Genomic DNA, 16,596 nt, shown 5'->3' with positions numbered 1-16,596 from the left:
AATTTATTTTTAAACAGGACCCATGCAACTACCTGTAACCGAAATGGTTTGTCTATTTGCTAGTTCAACTCCCACTACATCTGGTGGGTTTTGGTCAAGGAGTGATGCTAGACAGAGATGAGGAAGAGCTAGAGATGCTTTCTGGAGTCCTACAGCTGTTTCTTCCTGTAAGTTCTTAGAGAGCAAAGCGAACATTTGAATGGAGTCTCCAAGGATATGGATGATTCCAGGAGTCAGAGAAAGGGTTAAGGATGGTATTCCAGATTGAGAAAATAGCATGATCATCAAAGTAGAGAAGGCGAAACATAGAGCATGTGTAAGGTTCAAAAAGATCTCTGTAACCAGATGTCATCCAAATCTTCCCACCCTGTTATATATATGTTCTATGTGTTATACATATATAAAACATCATATATATGTTTTATATATAAACATGCATCTAAATAAAAAAATATATATATGGTGCTTGAGATTCTGCATTTTTAGAAACTCCCAGGCAAGGCTCATTCTGCTGGTCTGTGGCTCACACTTGGCATAGCCAGGACCTAATACATACATGTATGCATACACAAAGGGTTGATGTGAGTGTTTGTTGTTGTTTTTGGTAGAACTGATGGGAAGGAGCTAAGTGCTACATCAGTATGACACAATGTGGACTAGAGAGTAACTTGCATGGGTTGGAGTGAAAAATCTTTAAACTCAGCTAATTTAAAAGAAATAGGAGCTCAGACTCAGAGCGCCCATTATAGTAGCCTCTGTAACTACTGCTACTGTAACTCTCCTGAAGATTCAAAGACTTATTGGAGAAGGGCATTGGACTTCTACTCACTGTAGACTGTGGTGTTGGATCCACTTTATGGAAAGGGGTGGGAAGCTTTGGATGACATCTGGTTACAGAGATCTTTTTGAATACTACACATGCTCTATGTTTAGTCTTCTCTGCTTTGATGATCATGCTATTTTCTCAATCTGGAATACCATCCTTTACCCTTTTTCTGACTCCTGGAATCATCCATATCCTTGGAGACTCCATTCAAATGTTCGCTTTGCTCTCTAAGAACTTACAGGAAGAAACAGCAGATGTAGGACTCCAGAAAGCATCTCTAGCTCTTCCTCATCTCTGTCTAGCATCACTCCTTGACCAAAACCCACCAGATGTAGTGGGAGTTGAACTAGCAAAGAGACAAACCATTTCAGTTACAGATAGTTGGGAAAAGATGCGTAGAGCACAGCATTATATGGTATTTCCACTGTACAGATATATTAAACATATGTAACCTCAAGAGCATAGTAATACTAAAATGTAGTAAAATAATTAGGAAGTGATCATTCTTGAGCATTTTTTGCCTTTGTTCTTAACATAATTTAATTATAAGTTTATATAATTTAATTTTTAATAATGGCTGTATTTAACAACCAGTTTGCAGAACACTTGAAAGTTTAACAATGGGCTCTTATGAGCCAGTACATGCCAGTTCCAGTATGTCTGCCTCAATTTTGAATCAAGTCAGTTATTCTGTTACCAAGGATTGAACTAACTAGTTTTTCCCAGTGTCTCAAAGTCCTCCTTCAAGGTTATTATTTTTTTTTTAGATTGGCACCTGAGCTAACATCTCTTGCCAATCTTTTTTTTTCCTTCTCCCTACAGCCACCCAGTACATAGTTGTATATTCTAGTTGTGAGTGCCTCTGGTTGTGTTATATGGGACGCTGCCTCAACAAGGCCTGATGAGCACGTCCACGGCCAGGATCCGAACCAGAGAAACCCTGGGCCGCCGAAGCGCAGCATGCGAATTTAACCACTCGGCCACGGGGCAGGGCCCCTCCTTCAAGTATAAAAATATAAAACCACCTCCTATATTTCCATGTTTTAGTATTAAATAACTTGTTGATGAATTCTATAGTCACCACAAATCTACTGGAGGTAATGAAGTAAATAAGCCCTCAGTTCCAAGGACAATTTGAAAAGAGTACCAAATAAACACCATTCTATTTCAGTCTGTAAACAGAACACTGCACAGAGCATTGACGGGCTTTCCAGAGGCCCATCTGAGACTGTGCTCACTTGTGACGCTTATCCGCGTTGTGTCTGGCACCTGGATTCTCCACAGATTAAGTGGTCTGGGCTGTCAGCTTTCATTCTACCTGAGCCGCTCACTAACCTTGTGACAATGCTCGGACAAGTCCTGTGACCTCTTGGTGTTTCTTGAAGTGTAAAATCAGATAAATAATGCAGAGTAAAACTCACATTGTGTAAGGATTTTATTGATTGCCTAGAATTTTTGCAATGGGTCTCATATCACTTGCTCTTGGAGATCATAAAAACACATTACAATGTGAGCTATGTTTCTTTTTATAAAAAAGTAAAAATTATGATAATCTTACATGCAGTGTTCTAGAACAGCACTGGCCAGTAGAGTTCTCTGTGGTGATGAAAATGTTTTATATGTGGACAGTCCAACATGGTAGTCACTAGTCACATGGGGTGACTAATTTGACCAAAGAACTAAATTTTTTACTGCATTTAATTTTAATTAAGTTATATTTAATAAGCCACATATAACTAGTGGCTACTGCATTGGACAGAGCAGCACTGCAAGGCAACAGATGTAGGCTCCATCCTTAGTTTACTGATAATTATATTTTGGAGTAGTTGTATATATATCTGCATACCTATCTGTATATATATCTGCAGTAGTTGCACCCAGATCTATTTGTTAATATAAATGTGCATAAGGAAAGTGTTTTTTAATCAGGAACTATACGGATATAGGTTTTATACACTACAGCCAACCTCTAAACAATTCTAAGACTAATGAGTAACCAAACCGTGATATGTAGGACACGATTTACTTTCTTTGGCATGTGAAACACTGCACGAAGGTCATACTCTGGTAGTTTTCAAAGAGATCTAGATAGTGGCCTAATGCCTCAAATGGTTAGTGGTTAAATTGGAAGTTTTGAGAGTACCAACAAGAAAAATAAAAGCAGAGCAACTATCTAAAGTAGTCATACTAAGTGCTATTGGAAGAAGAAAATTCTAATTTCAACTGAACAAGTTGGTAAGGAGTGATGTGTCCTCAGCAGACTCTCCATGATAAGATTTTTGTTGGCAAAAGATAGACAAACTCTTAGGACAGAAGCTATTTCCCTGCTGTCTTTTGGGAGCTGTCAATGGTTGGTCTAAAAAGCATCTGGGACTAAAATAAAGGACTTTGGGTGTTGGATTTGCATCCTTGACTTTTAAGTTCATGGTGAGCATCTGAGCTGGCCTTTGGTAAATAAGTAGGATTGCAACTTCCCAAGGTCCCTGCTATATCAGGAGTGACACAAAGAACCATTGTTATTTACTGGACCAGAAAACTGGGACAATATTTTGGGGGGGCATTGAGAGAACTAAATCATGTTATGACCAATTGATGGGCAAATGTTTGGGATCCCACAGAGAGTGGAAGGAATAATATCATACTGGGGCAGAGGGGTGCCTGGAAATATTCCTTTCTCAGTTCTTCTATCCACTTTTCCTCTGAAGCATTAATGAATTGAGCTACAAAACTATTCCACCCCGAAAACTCTATTCACACAGCTTCAACATGATATGATAGAAGATCCATCCACAAAAGCAACATCAAAAAAACGCTTCTGTTTTGTTTTCTACTTTTTCCCCAACAACAACCACTTACAACTCTCAGATACCTTTGAATTATCTACACTTCTACCAAGAGAACATTTAGACACATTTGACAAGCAAATACTCAATGTTTGGCTGAGAATTATGCAATGTATTGATAATTCTAAATTAAGGTTTAGTCTATGCTTTTTATTTTTCCAAGATGCTGCCACGTTTAAAATAATCTCAATTCAAGAAAGGTTCCTGCAGTATTGTCAAGCACAATACCTGTCCTGCAGGAGCTACATCCGTGCTTTGGCCCTTCTTTCCAATCAAGCCTCTCAGATGTTATTAAAATGTTTTCTTACTTGTGTCCATCTGAAAGCCAAGACGTACTTTTCTCTTTGAGATCTGGTTCCTCGTACTCCAGTTGTGGCACTTTAAAAATCAAGTGCCAGCCTTTGTATGTAAAATCAGTAGATTCAGAAAGAAGTTTTAGTTCCCAGGAATTATTTAGATGCTACTTCTGATATTGGGAATTTGTTCAATTAGACATTTGTATCATATCTTGCTCCATTTTATACCCAGAGATGCTGAAATTATCATTAAAATTAGATTCTGATTCAGCATTGGAACCATTACCCATCTAAATCAACCCTCTGAAAGCCGCAAGACCAAAGTGATCGCCGAACTGCATTCCTCAGATATCATCAGAGCCTGACATGTAATTGGAAGGTGATGCTTTATCATCTGGAATAATTAAATCTCAGCAAAGCTCTTAGAGAATTCCTGGATTGGCTTAAATAGTTTTCACTCATTTTGAAAATTTCAATAGAAGAAAAATCTATGGTCTGGTTCAAGAGTTTAGCAGGAATGTGGAGAGGGAATTTGAGGCAGTGTGCAAAGGGATCAAGAAGAATGCAGCTCTAGGATCAATGCACAGGGAAATGCGCAGTAGATGTGAATCCTTTGGCAAGAGGGATATGGCAATACAAGCCAAATTCTACTAGTGAATTCCAAAGACAGTGGAAATGTCTCTGTTCTGTATTGAATGTTGCTTGAAATAAATGGGCCATTGGCCAGGGGTGTGGACATGCTTTTTGCTATGAACCTTTCCATTCTAATGACATATTTCATAATGGGATTTGACATGTAATACAAACACAGTTCCCAAAGCATGTAATATCCATCTCAATTGCTAATAATACTAAAATTGGTTTCATTGTTTTCCCCATTTTAAATCTATGTGCTGCCTTACCAATAGCCACCCACTAAATTTCTAATGTTAATATTGATTTCTGTTGGATGCTAGGTAAGAACACGAATTTTCATTTTTAGCACCTGGGGACATTTTTATCGGAATGTACGTTGTTCAAAAAAATGTAGCAGGCTAATAAAACTAGATGACTATTTATAAGATTTGAAAAGCTTGTCTTGAATGCACAAAATAATGCAGATGGAAATAAAAAATATTCAATCTTGTCTTTTTCAGAAAAACAGAGTAGTTGAATAGATTACACCTGAATGTAAGACTTCCATATTCTGACCTCAATTCTGAATGCTTTGATTAGGCAACATCTTTATATGTAAATTGGTGAATTCATATTCTAACAATTTTATCCAAGAACGCAATTCACGCCCTTCACAAGTACAAACATTCACGCAGGAACTCACACAGGAAGGATGATGATGTATCACTCCCATTCACTAGGTTTTGTGTATCCCAGAAGCCAAGATGGCCATGGCTCAGAGCATTCCTGTGGTACATCCACAATGTAACAGTGTAGCAACTCTGCCACCCGTCAGAGATATGCGTCCAAGAGAATGGAGGGGGGACAGGGAGGGCAGTCTATCCATCTCACAGTAGGGATGAATCTATGTACTCTGTTAAGATTTAAAGAGGTAAATACATAAATACATAACATCCCCTCGGTTCCCCACAGGCATTCAAAACTAACTGAGAGGGGGCCGGCCTGGTGGTGTAGTGGTTGAGTTCGTGAGCTCCACTTCGGAGGCCTGGGGTTCACAGTTTCAGATCCCAGATGTGGACCCAGCACCACTCATCAAGCCACAGTGTGGCGGCATCCTACATAAAATGGAGGAGGATTGGCATAGAGGTTAGCTCAGCCGCAATCTTCCTCATGCAAAAAGGAAGATTGGCAACAGACTTTAGCTCAGGGAGGATCTTCCTCACACACACACACACACACACAAACACACACAAAACCAACTGAGAGAGAAACATCAGAGGACAGACAGAGGAAAAGCAAAATGTAACCTTTATTACCATTAAAGCTGACGTTGGAGAACATGGCTTAGATGTACTGCAAAATTGGTTTCCAAACTGTTTCTAAACTCCATAATTAGACAGACTGGAAAAGCATAGGTCTTCCCAGTAGAGAAAGAGCCTTTGTATCAACTGAGCAAAAGGCAGGAGACCATGTCCTTCCCGCAGACAGGCAGACTCAGAGAGAGATGGAGAGAGAGCCTTCTCCCAAACACTCCCATCAAGTAAGAAAGGAACTTCTTCTTTCTGGGGAACAGCGAATAAAAGGGCAGAGAGAGGCCAAGATTATTTTAATAGAAGATTCTTTCATATGCAAGGAAATATCAGGAATGAGAATAACTGTTTATGCCTAATAAAACCTAATGCAAGCTTGCAGTTTCTGTTACTGGAGGATTATGGATGAACCAATTTAAAAAGAGGATTGTGAACAAGATTATTGAAATCCAGTTAGTCTAAGTCACTGACACATGATTTTCACCTTAAAAATCAGATCCTGGCACTTTATATGTGTGTCTTTTGCTTGCTTAATGCCACACTTAAAAAAATACATTCAGGGGCCAATCCAGTGGCACAGCAGTGAAATTTGCACATTCTACTTCGGCAGCCCAGGTTTCACCGGTTCGGATCTCAGGTGTGGACCTACACCTCGCTTGTCAAGCCATGCTGTGGCAGGCGTCCCACATGAAATAGAGGAAGATGGGCACTGATGTTAGCTCAAGGCCGGTCTTCCACAGCAAAAAGAGGAGGAATGGCAGCAGATGTTAGCTCAGGGCTAATCTTCCTCAAAAAAAAAAAAAAAAAAAAAGATTGAGTTTGGGAAGACAAAAAAGTTCCATAGATGGATGGTGGTGATGGTTGTACAATAATGTGAATGTACTTAATGCCACTGAACTGTACTTAAAAATGGTTAAAATGGTAAATATCATGTTATGTATATTTTAACACAATAAGAAGAATTTAAAAATAAGTGCAATGTATAAACATATCAAATCAACACATTGTACACCTTAAACTTACACTATGTTATATGTCAATTATACTTCAATTTAGATGAATAAATAAATTCAATTAAAACAGCTTAAAAAAACAAATAGAATTACCTTGATGATTTTTCTGATTATAAACGTAACAAATGAACCTGATTTTAAGAAAGCAATCACCACATTAAAAGGAAAAAAAAGTGACATTTCTGTGGGTAAGCACACATGTAGTGTGATGGTTAATTTTATGTGTCAACTTGGCTGGGTTATGAGGTGCCCAGATGTTTGGTCAAACATTATTCTGGATGTTTCTGCAAGAGTGTTTTTGAAGGAGATTTGCATTTGAATCCATGGACTTTGAGTAAAGCAGATTGCCCTCCACAATGTGGGTGGGCCCCATCCAATCAGTTGAAGGCCCAAACTGAACAAAAGGCTGACCTCTCCGAAGCAAGACAGACTTCTCTGACAGACCGCCTTTGGACTTCATCTACAACATCAGCTCTTCCTGAGTCTACAAGCAAAGGCCTTTAGACTCAACCTACAACTCTTCCCTGAATTTCCAGCCGGACTGCCTCCCCCATCAGATTTTGGACTCACCAAGCATCCACAATTGTGTGAGCCAATTCCTTAAAATAAATCTTGTTATATATATATGAGCACATAAGTCTATCTGTTCTGTTTTCTGGAGAACTCTAAGACTCATGCACACATGTGGATATAGACAGAGATAGACACACATTTATAATTTATGTACACATCCATTCTGTATTGTAAATTATTCCCTCTTTATCTGTTATGAACAATTTCTTTTGTCTATTCACATAGCTTTAGTTCATACTAAATGGCTGAAGAATATTTCATTCTGTGGATTGATTCATCCATGTCCTGTTGACAGAAATGGAGTTGAATTTGATTTGTAAGGATTATAAAGACAACAGCAATAAAGATTCTTGATATATTTTTTCACAATTGTCCAAATTAGAAATGAAAGAGGGGAAATAACAACAGACACCACAGAAGTACAATGAATTATAAGAGAATACTATGAAAAACTATATGCCAACAAAATGGATAATCTAGAGGAAATGGATAAATTCTTAGACTCTTACAACCTCCCAAAGCTGAATCAAGAAGAAACAGACAATCTGAATACACCAATCACAAGGAAAGAGATTGAAATAGTAATCAAAAGCATCCCAAAGAATAAAACCCCAGGACCAGAAGGCTTCCCTGGGGAATTTTACCAAACTTTCAGAGAGGATTTAAAACCTAGCCTTCTCAAGCTATTCCAAAAAATTAGGGAAGATGAACACTTCCTAACACATTCTATGAGGCCAACATCACTCTGATCCCAAAAACACTTTTAGTCTTAGTTCTCTCTCCTCCGTCTGGAGCAATTCAACATGTCTATCTTCAATTATGCTGATACACTCCTCTATGATGTCCACTCAAGAATTCAGGGAATCCATATTTTGTTTTATCTCTTCCATTGTGTCTTTCATCTCTAATATTTATGATTGATTCTTCTTTATAGTTTCAATCTCTTTTGTGAAGTAGCTTCTGAACTTGTTGAATTGTTTCTTTGTATTCTCTTTTACCTTGTTGAGTTTTTTGGTGATAGCTATTTTGAGTTCTCTGTCATTTAGATTACATATTTCTGTGTCCTCAGGACTGAATTCTGGGTGCTTGTCATTTTCTCTCTGGTCTGGAGATTTGATGTAGTGTCTTACGTTGTTAGAGGAGGTGGGTCGAGTTTTTCACATTCTGATATTATTTGGTTGCAGTTATGGCCTATCACCACTGGGTGGGGGTCGAGAGCCATGTATTCTGAGCTCTCCACCTTCAGCCAAGATCCCAGGGGATCTCTTGTGGGGTGGATGGGAGGAAGGGCGCTTTGTCCTGCATGCTCTCTGGGCTTTCTGGCTCTTTCCATCTGGTCTCTTGGGGTGTTTGCTTGATGAGGTCACCCCCCACAAAAGCTTTCACCCTGTTAGACGGCTTCCCTCTAGGCTGCAAGGGCCCTAAGGAGTTCTTGGTATTCCCGCAAGCAAGCGTCCCTTCCCCTGCTCCTTTCCTCACGGATCCTCCCATGGTCACAGATCGCAGACTTTAGGGGAGAGAGTGAAGTTCTCTCTTACCCTGTTCCAGCCCCTCCGAGGGGAGCTCCAGCCTCTCCATCCCCTACCATGTGGCTGCATGTCTCTCTGACATTTTTGTGTTGTTGTAGGACGTCCTCTGTTGGAGTATGGATGCCCCTTTTTATTGTATGTTGGAGGGGAGAGGGTCCCTGGAATGTTCACTCTGCCATGATGCTGATGCCACCCAGTTCAATGAGTTTTGACAAGGGCATTTTGAAAATACACCCATGTAACTAAAACCACAATCAAGATACAGAATACATCAATGTAAAAAGTTTCTTCATGACCATTTACAGTCAACCCCAACACCCCCCCCCTGCACTTGCCCTAGAAAATCACTGATTTATTTTCTGTCAGTATTGCCTGATTTCCTTTTTCTAGAATTTCACAGATATGGAATCATACAGTACGTACTCTTTTGTACCTGGCTTCTTCCTCTCAGCTTGTTTTTGAGATTCATCAACACTATTGCATGTACCAGTAGTTCATTCTTTTCATGACTGAGTACTATTCCATAATATGGAAATAAACAAAATATGTTTATCCAGTTACCTAGTCATGGAAATTTGTGTTAATTCCAGTTTGAGCTATTATGAATAAAGATGTCTTTATTCACAGACATCTTTTTGCAGATATATGGTTTCATTTCAGATATCTTGAAGTGTAATTACTGGGGTGTGTTATAAATATATCTGCAATTTTATAAAAATCTGACAAACTGTTTTCCAAAGTAGTTTTACCGTTTTGCATTCCCACCAGCAATGTGAGAGTTTCAGTTCCTCCAAATCCTTACCAACACTTGGTACTATCAGTCTTCTCGATTTTGGTCCTTCTGCTGGGATATACTACATAGTGGTATCTCACTGTGCTTTTAATTTGCATTTCCTGGTAAATAATGTTGCTGATCATCTTTTCATGTGCTTAGTCATCATTTTTATATCTTCTTTTTTGAAGTGTCTATTCAGATTTTTCCCTATTTTAACTGAATTTTTTGTCTTCTTATTATTCAGTTGTAAGTGTTCCTTACATTGTCTGCATACAAGTCTTTTGAAAAATATCTGTACTGTAAATTTTTCTCAGTCTGTGACTTGCCTTTTAATTTTTTTAATTAAGTCTCCCATAAAAAGTATTTTTTTTTTTTTTGTGAGGAAGGTTGGCCCTGAGCTAACATCCATTGCCTGTCTTGCTCTTTTTGCTGAAGAAGATTAGCCCTGAGCTAACACCTGTGCCCATTTTCCTTTATTTTGTATATGGGATGCTGCCACAGCATAGTTTGATGAGCATTCCTAGGTCTGTGCCTGGGATCTGAACCTTCGAACCCTGGGAGCCAAAGCAGAGCACACGAACTTAACCACTACAAGACCGGGCCAGCCCCAAGAAATTTTTAATTTTGATGATATTCACCTTATAATTTTTTTTAAAGATTTTATTTTATTTCCTTTTTTCTCCCCAAAGCCCCCAGTACATAGTTGTATATTCTTCGTTGTGGGTCCTTCTAGTTGTGGCATGTGGGACGCTGCCTCAGCATGGTTTTGATGAGCAGTGCCATGTCCGCATCCAGGATTCGAACCAACGAAACACTGGGCCGCCTGCAGTGGAGCGCGTGAACTTAACCACTCGGCCACGGGGCCAGCCCCTCAACTTATAATTTTTTTAATGTGTCATGCATTTGGTCTGCCATTTAAGAAATCTGTGCCTATCTCAAAGTCCTGAAGATTTTCTTTGTGTTTTTCTTCCTGTAGTTTTATACTTTTAGCTTTTATGTTTAGGTCTATGATCTATCTTGTGTTAATTTTTGTGTGTGGTGTATATATTCTGTATATTGGGATAAAGGTTAAGATTCATTTTTTTCCCATGTAGATATCCAATTTTTCCAGCAGTATTTTTTGAAAAGATTATCCTTTTCTCATTTAATTACTTTGGCATATTTGTTGAACATCAATTGACCAATGGGCCTCTCTATTCTGTTTCATTGACCTACATGAGCATCCTTATATCAGTAATACATTGTCCTGATGTAGTTTTACAATGGCTTGAAGTTGTATGAGTTCTAAACTTTCTTTTCAAATGTGTTTCAATAATTCTAGGTTCTGTGCACAAATATTCATATTTTGGAATCCATCTGTCCATTTCTTCCAAAACACCTGCAGGGATTTTGACTGGAAATCAGTTGAATATATGGATCAATTTGGGAAGAATTGACATCTTAACAATATGAAGTCTTCCCACAAATCAGCAAATTTCTCCAATTATTTAGGTCTGACTTGGATTTTCTTAACCATTTTTGGAACAGTATACAAGTTTTAGACATATTTTGTTAGATTTAGTCCTGAATATTCCATGTTCTGCAGATATTAAAAATCAAACTTTTGAAATTTCATTTTCAAATTGTTTATTGCTAGTATATACAAATGCAATTAACTTTTGTATATTAACCTTGTATCCAAAAACCTTGCTAATTTTCCTTCTGGTTCTGGTAGTGTTTGTACATTCCTTAGTATTTTGTACATACATAATCATGTCATCTGAAAATCAAAACAGTTTTACTTCCTCTTTTCCATTCTGCATGCCTCTTGTTTCATTTTCTTGCAGTTTTTGCACTGGTTAGGATAGTGAATAAAACGGTAATAGAAGTGTTGAGAGTGAACATCTTTGCCTTGTTCTCCATCTTAGGAATCAGCCTTTTACGTATGATGATTGTAAGTTTTCAATTTGAAGGATTCTCTTCTATTCATAGTGTGCTGGATAATTTTATCATGAACGGATATTAAACTTTGTCCAATATTTTTTCTGCATCTATTGCAATAACCATGTTGTTTTTATATTTTATTCTGTTTATGTGGTGAATTACACTTAGTGATTTTCTAGTGTTAAACCAACATTTTACTTCTGGGATAAACTCCATATGGCCATGGTACATTGTCCTTTTTAGACATAACTGGATTCAATTTGCTAATATTTTATTAAGGATTTTTAATCTGTTCATGAGGGGTATTTGTCTGTAGTTTCCTTTTTAGTAACGTCTTTGGTTTCGGAATCAAGGTAATGCTAGACACATAAATTGAGTTGGGAACTATTCCTTCCTACTCTATTTTCTGAAAGAGTTGGTAGAATTGGTGTTATCTCATCCTAAAATATTTGATAGAATTCACCAGTAAAACCACTTGGGATTGGAGTTTTCTTTGTAGAAAGGAATTTAATCATTCAGTTTTGTTTTTACTAGATATAGGGATATTCACATTCTAAGGTTTCTTTTTAAAGCTGTTTTAGTAATGTGTTTCTTGCAAGGAATTTGTCGATTTCTCTATGTTGTCAAATTATTGGCATAAAGTTATTTTAATTTGTGTAGTATCCATAGTACTACCCTCTCTTTCATTCCTGATATTTGTAATTTATGTCTTTTCTCCTTTTTCTTGATCAATCTAACTAGAGGTTTGCCAATTTTATTAATGTTTCAAGCATCCAGCTCTTGGTTTCATTGATTTTCCTCTATTTGTAGTCCATATTCAATTTCACTGATTTCTACTCTATCTTCATTGTTTCTTTTCTTCTATATTGCCTTTAATTTGTTCTTATTTTTCTAGCTTCATAGGATGGAAATTTAGACCATTGATTTTAAAACTTTCTTCGTTTTATTGTTAGCATTATTAAACTATAAATTTCCCCAGTGTTGCTCTAGCTGCATCCAACAAAATTTTATGTATTATGTTTTTATTTTCATTAAGTTAGAATATTTTTAATTTCCCTAGTGATTTCTTCATTTTCAGTTGTTATTTTTAAAAAGTGTTTATTAATTTCCAAATATTTACGAATTTTCCAGACAACACTTTATTATTGATTTCTAGATTAATTCTGTTATGGTCAGAGAACATATTCTATGATTTCAATCATTTTTAATTTATTGAGACTTTTTTTTATGTTCCAGCCTGTGGTCTATCTCATGGAATGTTCCATGTGCGCTTGAAAATAAAGTGTTGGGTGGAGTGTTCTATAAAAGTCTATTAGATGGGTATGAAACTAGATGTCAATGACAGGAGGAAAACTGGAAAATTTTCAAATACGTGAAAACTAAACAACACACTCTTGGACAATCAATGGGTCAAAGAAGAAGTCAAAGGGAAAGAAGAAGTATCCGGAAACAGAGGAAAATGGAAACACAACATACCAAAATATATGAGATGCAGAAAAAGAAATTCTAAAGGGAAGCTCATAGCAATAAACGTCTATATTAAGGAAAAAGATCTCAAATAAACAATCTAACATTACATTTCAAGGAACTAGAAAAAGAAAAGCAAAGTATACTCAAAGCTAGCAGAAGGAAGAAAATAATAACACTAAAGCAGAAATAAATGAAACATAAATGAGGACAAAAGAAAAGATCAACAAAATTAAGAATTGGTTTTTCAAAATGGTAAATAACGTTGAAAAACCATTAACTAGACTAACTAAGAGAAAAAGAGAGAGGACTCAAATAAATAAAATTATAAAAGAAAGAGGAGACATTACAACTGATACCATTGAAATACAAAGGATTATAAGAAACTGCTATGAAAAATTATATGCCAACAAACTGGATAACCTAGAAGAAATGGATAAATTCTTAAAAAAATCAAGATTGAATCATGAAGAAATAGAATATCTGAACAGACCAATAACAAGTAAGGAGATTGAAGCAGGAATCAAAAACCTCCCAACAAAGAAAAGCCCAGGACCAGATGGCTTCACTGGAGAATTCTACCAAACATTTGAAAAAAGAATTAATGACAATCCTTCTCAAACTCTTTCAAAAAATTGAAGAGGAAGGAACACTTCCAAACTCATTTTATAAGATCAGCATTATCCTCATACCAAAGCCAGATAAGAAAACTACAAGAAAAGAAAACTACAGGCCAGTATCCCTGATAAACATGTTGCAAAAATCCTCAACAAAATAGTAGCAAACCTACTTCAACAACACATTAAAAGGATCATACACCATGATCAAGTGGGACTTATCCCTAGGGTGCAAGGATGGTTCAACATCTGCAAATCAACAAATGTGATACATCACATAAACAGGATGAAGGACAAAATCATATGATCATCTCAATAGATGCAGAAAAAGCATTTGTCAATATTCGACATCCTTTCATGATAAAAATTCTCAACAGATTAGGTGTAGAAGAAATGTACCTCAACACAGTAAAGGCCACATTTGACAAGCCCATAGCTAACATCATACTCAATGGCAAAAAGTTAAAAACTTTTCCCCTAAGATCAGGAAGAAGACAAATGTCATCGTTTTCACCAGTTTTATTCAACATAGTATTGGAAGTCCTAGCCAGAGCAATTAGGCAAGAAAAAGAAGTAAAAGCCATCCAAACTAGAAAAGAAGAAGTAAGTTGTCTCTGTTTGCAGATGACATGATCTTATATATATATATATATATATAACCCTAAAGACTCCACCAAAAAACTGTTAGAACCAAAAAACAAAGTCAACAAAGTTACAGCATACAAAATAAACATACAAAACTCAGTTGCATTTCTATACACTAACAATGAACTATCAAAAAAGAAATTAAGAAAACAAGCCTGTTTACAAAAGGATCAAAGAGAATAAAATACCTAGGAATAAATTTAACCAAGGAGATGAATGATCTGTACACTAAAAACTATATCAAACTGATGAAAGAAATTAAAGAAGATACAAATAAGTGGAAAGATATCTCACGTTCATGGATTGGAAGAACTAATATTGTTAAAATGTCCATATTACTGAAAGCTACAGATTTAATGCAAGCCTTATGAAAATTCCAATGGCATTTTACACAGAAACAGAAAAAATAATCCAAAAATTTGTATGGAACCACAGAAGACCCTGAATAACCAAAGCAATCTGGAGTAAGAAGAACAAAGCTGGAGGCATCACACTTCCTATTGCCTCAACCACCATGAGCTCTTATCTCTTTTTCCTAAACTCAGCGAAATTGACATGCTTTTGGGGGATCTCCTCTCTACACAATGGTCCAGAAAGTGCCACCAGGCAGAAAACCACAGACGGCATAGGGCTCACTTCATTTGTTTCCCTTTTCTTGGAAATCAAGCTTTGCATCATCGGAAAACAGATATTTCATATATTTGCTCAATTTTCTGTTTACAGCAGGATATAAGTATCATAAATCACAGGGTTAGGACTAGGCTTTGGCACCTTACTCTTAAGGAGGCATCCACTTTCAGGGTCATGCAAATGCAGAGTCAGAACCCAAGAATTACAGCCTCCTTAAATTTTTCACCCTAGGCATCTCACTTGCTTCACCCTAGTTTCAGCCTTAACAAACAAAATTAAGAAATGAAGAAGAAATTATGGACAACATGTATAACATACATGACAAACCAAAGGATGGCATTTGTCATATATAAGGCTCTTATAAGTCTAAAAGAAAAACATAAAAATAGCCAAATAGTGAAAAAAAAGAAGTGCAGTCACTATTATTCCATCATAGTCAGAAGTACGTCTGTTTATTTAAAATTTTGATAATTTATGCCAATACACCCCTCAAGAAACATTGTACCAATTTAAAGTCCCATTAGCCATACATGAGCATTCTCAATTCCCAACATCTTCACAGACAATTTTCTCAGTCTTTTAAATCTTTGCCCATTTAATAAGTGAAAAATCTGTTTATGTTACTATATGTTTTGTGTTACTACATGGACTGCTATTTTTTTCAATGTTTATTAGCTAAATTCATTTCTTCTTTTGAGAGTTGCCTGTTTATGCTTTTTTGCCTATTTTTATAATTCATAGACCTGTAGGGAATGAGACTGGAAGCTTTGGGACAAGATGTTTGGAGAAAAAGTAAATGAATGAACCTGTGGGAGTGGGCACAAAACACTGTCTACCAGGATTCTTGCCAGGGTGTTAAATGCTCTATCAAGAGAGTGTTCCCTTACCCACTGTATGTTCCACCTTCCTTCCTCCAGCATCTTCAGGTTTGATTCTAACGTATACTTTTCCAAACCTGTTGGCACATATTCTTCAGCTTCTTCAGCTTCTTCAGCATAGTATCCCTCTTCCCCTTTAGCAAACCAGCAGCTTCAAGCCTGGCTGTGCAGGAATCAGACTCTTGTTGCCAGACTCTGGCATTTGACTCTGGTTGCCTGAAGGGGAATTTGATGTAGATCCCAAGAAGAATAAGCTCTTGTAAGTACCTGGCTCATCCGAGGCCTTTGCACAATCTTAAAACAACAGGAAGTCACTATTTTCCAATGAGAGAACGCACCTCTTCTGAAGCTCAGGGTCCTGAAGTGAACCTAACCAGATGTCCCCATCCCAAATCTAACAGTCCCACTATTTTCTAAGAGGGGGATGAACCACTTCTATAAGACTCAAGGTTTCAAAGGACTCTGAGAGCTCAAGTTTCCGAAGTGAATCTACTCAGATGTCCCCATCCCGAGTCTGAGGGTCCCACTCGTTCCCTATCAGTGCCCTCAGCTTGATGTAGAACATCTGAGGGAGGTCAGAATTCAACCTTCTCTCAAGCCTTGCTACTCCAATGATTAAGTCTGAGTCTGGTCCTCCACTCTGTCCTCTGGCTGAA

Source organism: Equus caballus, chromosome 21, assembly GCF_041296265.1.
Source record: "Equus caballus isolate H_3958 breed thoroughbred chromosome 21, TB-T2T, whole genome shotgun sequence".
NCBI lineage: Eukaryota > Metazoa > Chordata > Mammalia > Perissodactyla > Equidae > Equus > Equus caballus.
The sequence above is the reverse complement of the archived record's forward strand: the minus strand, read 5'-3'. Positions refer to the sequence as shown.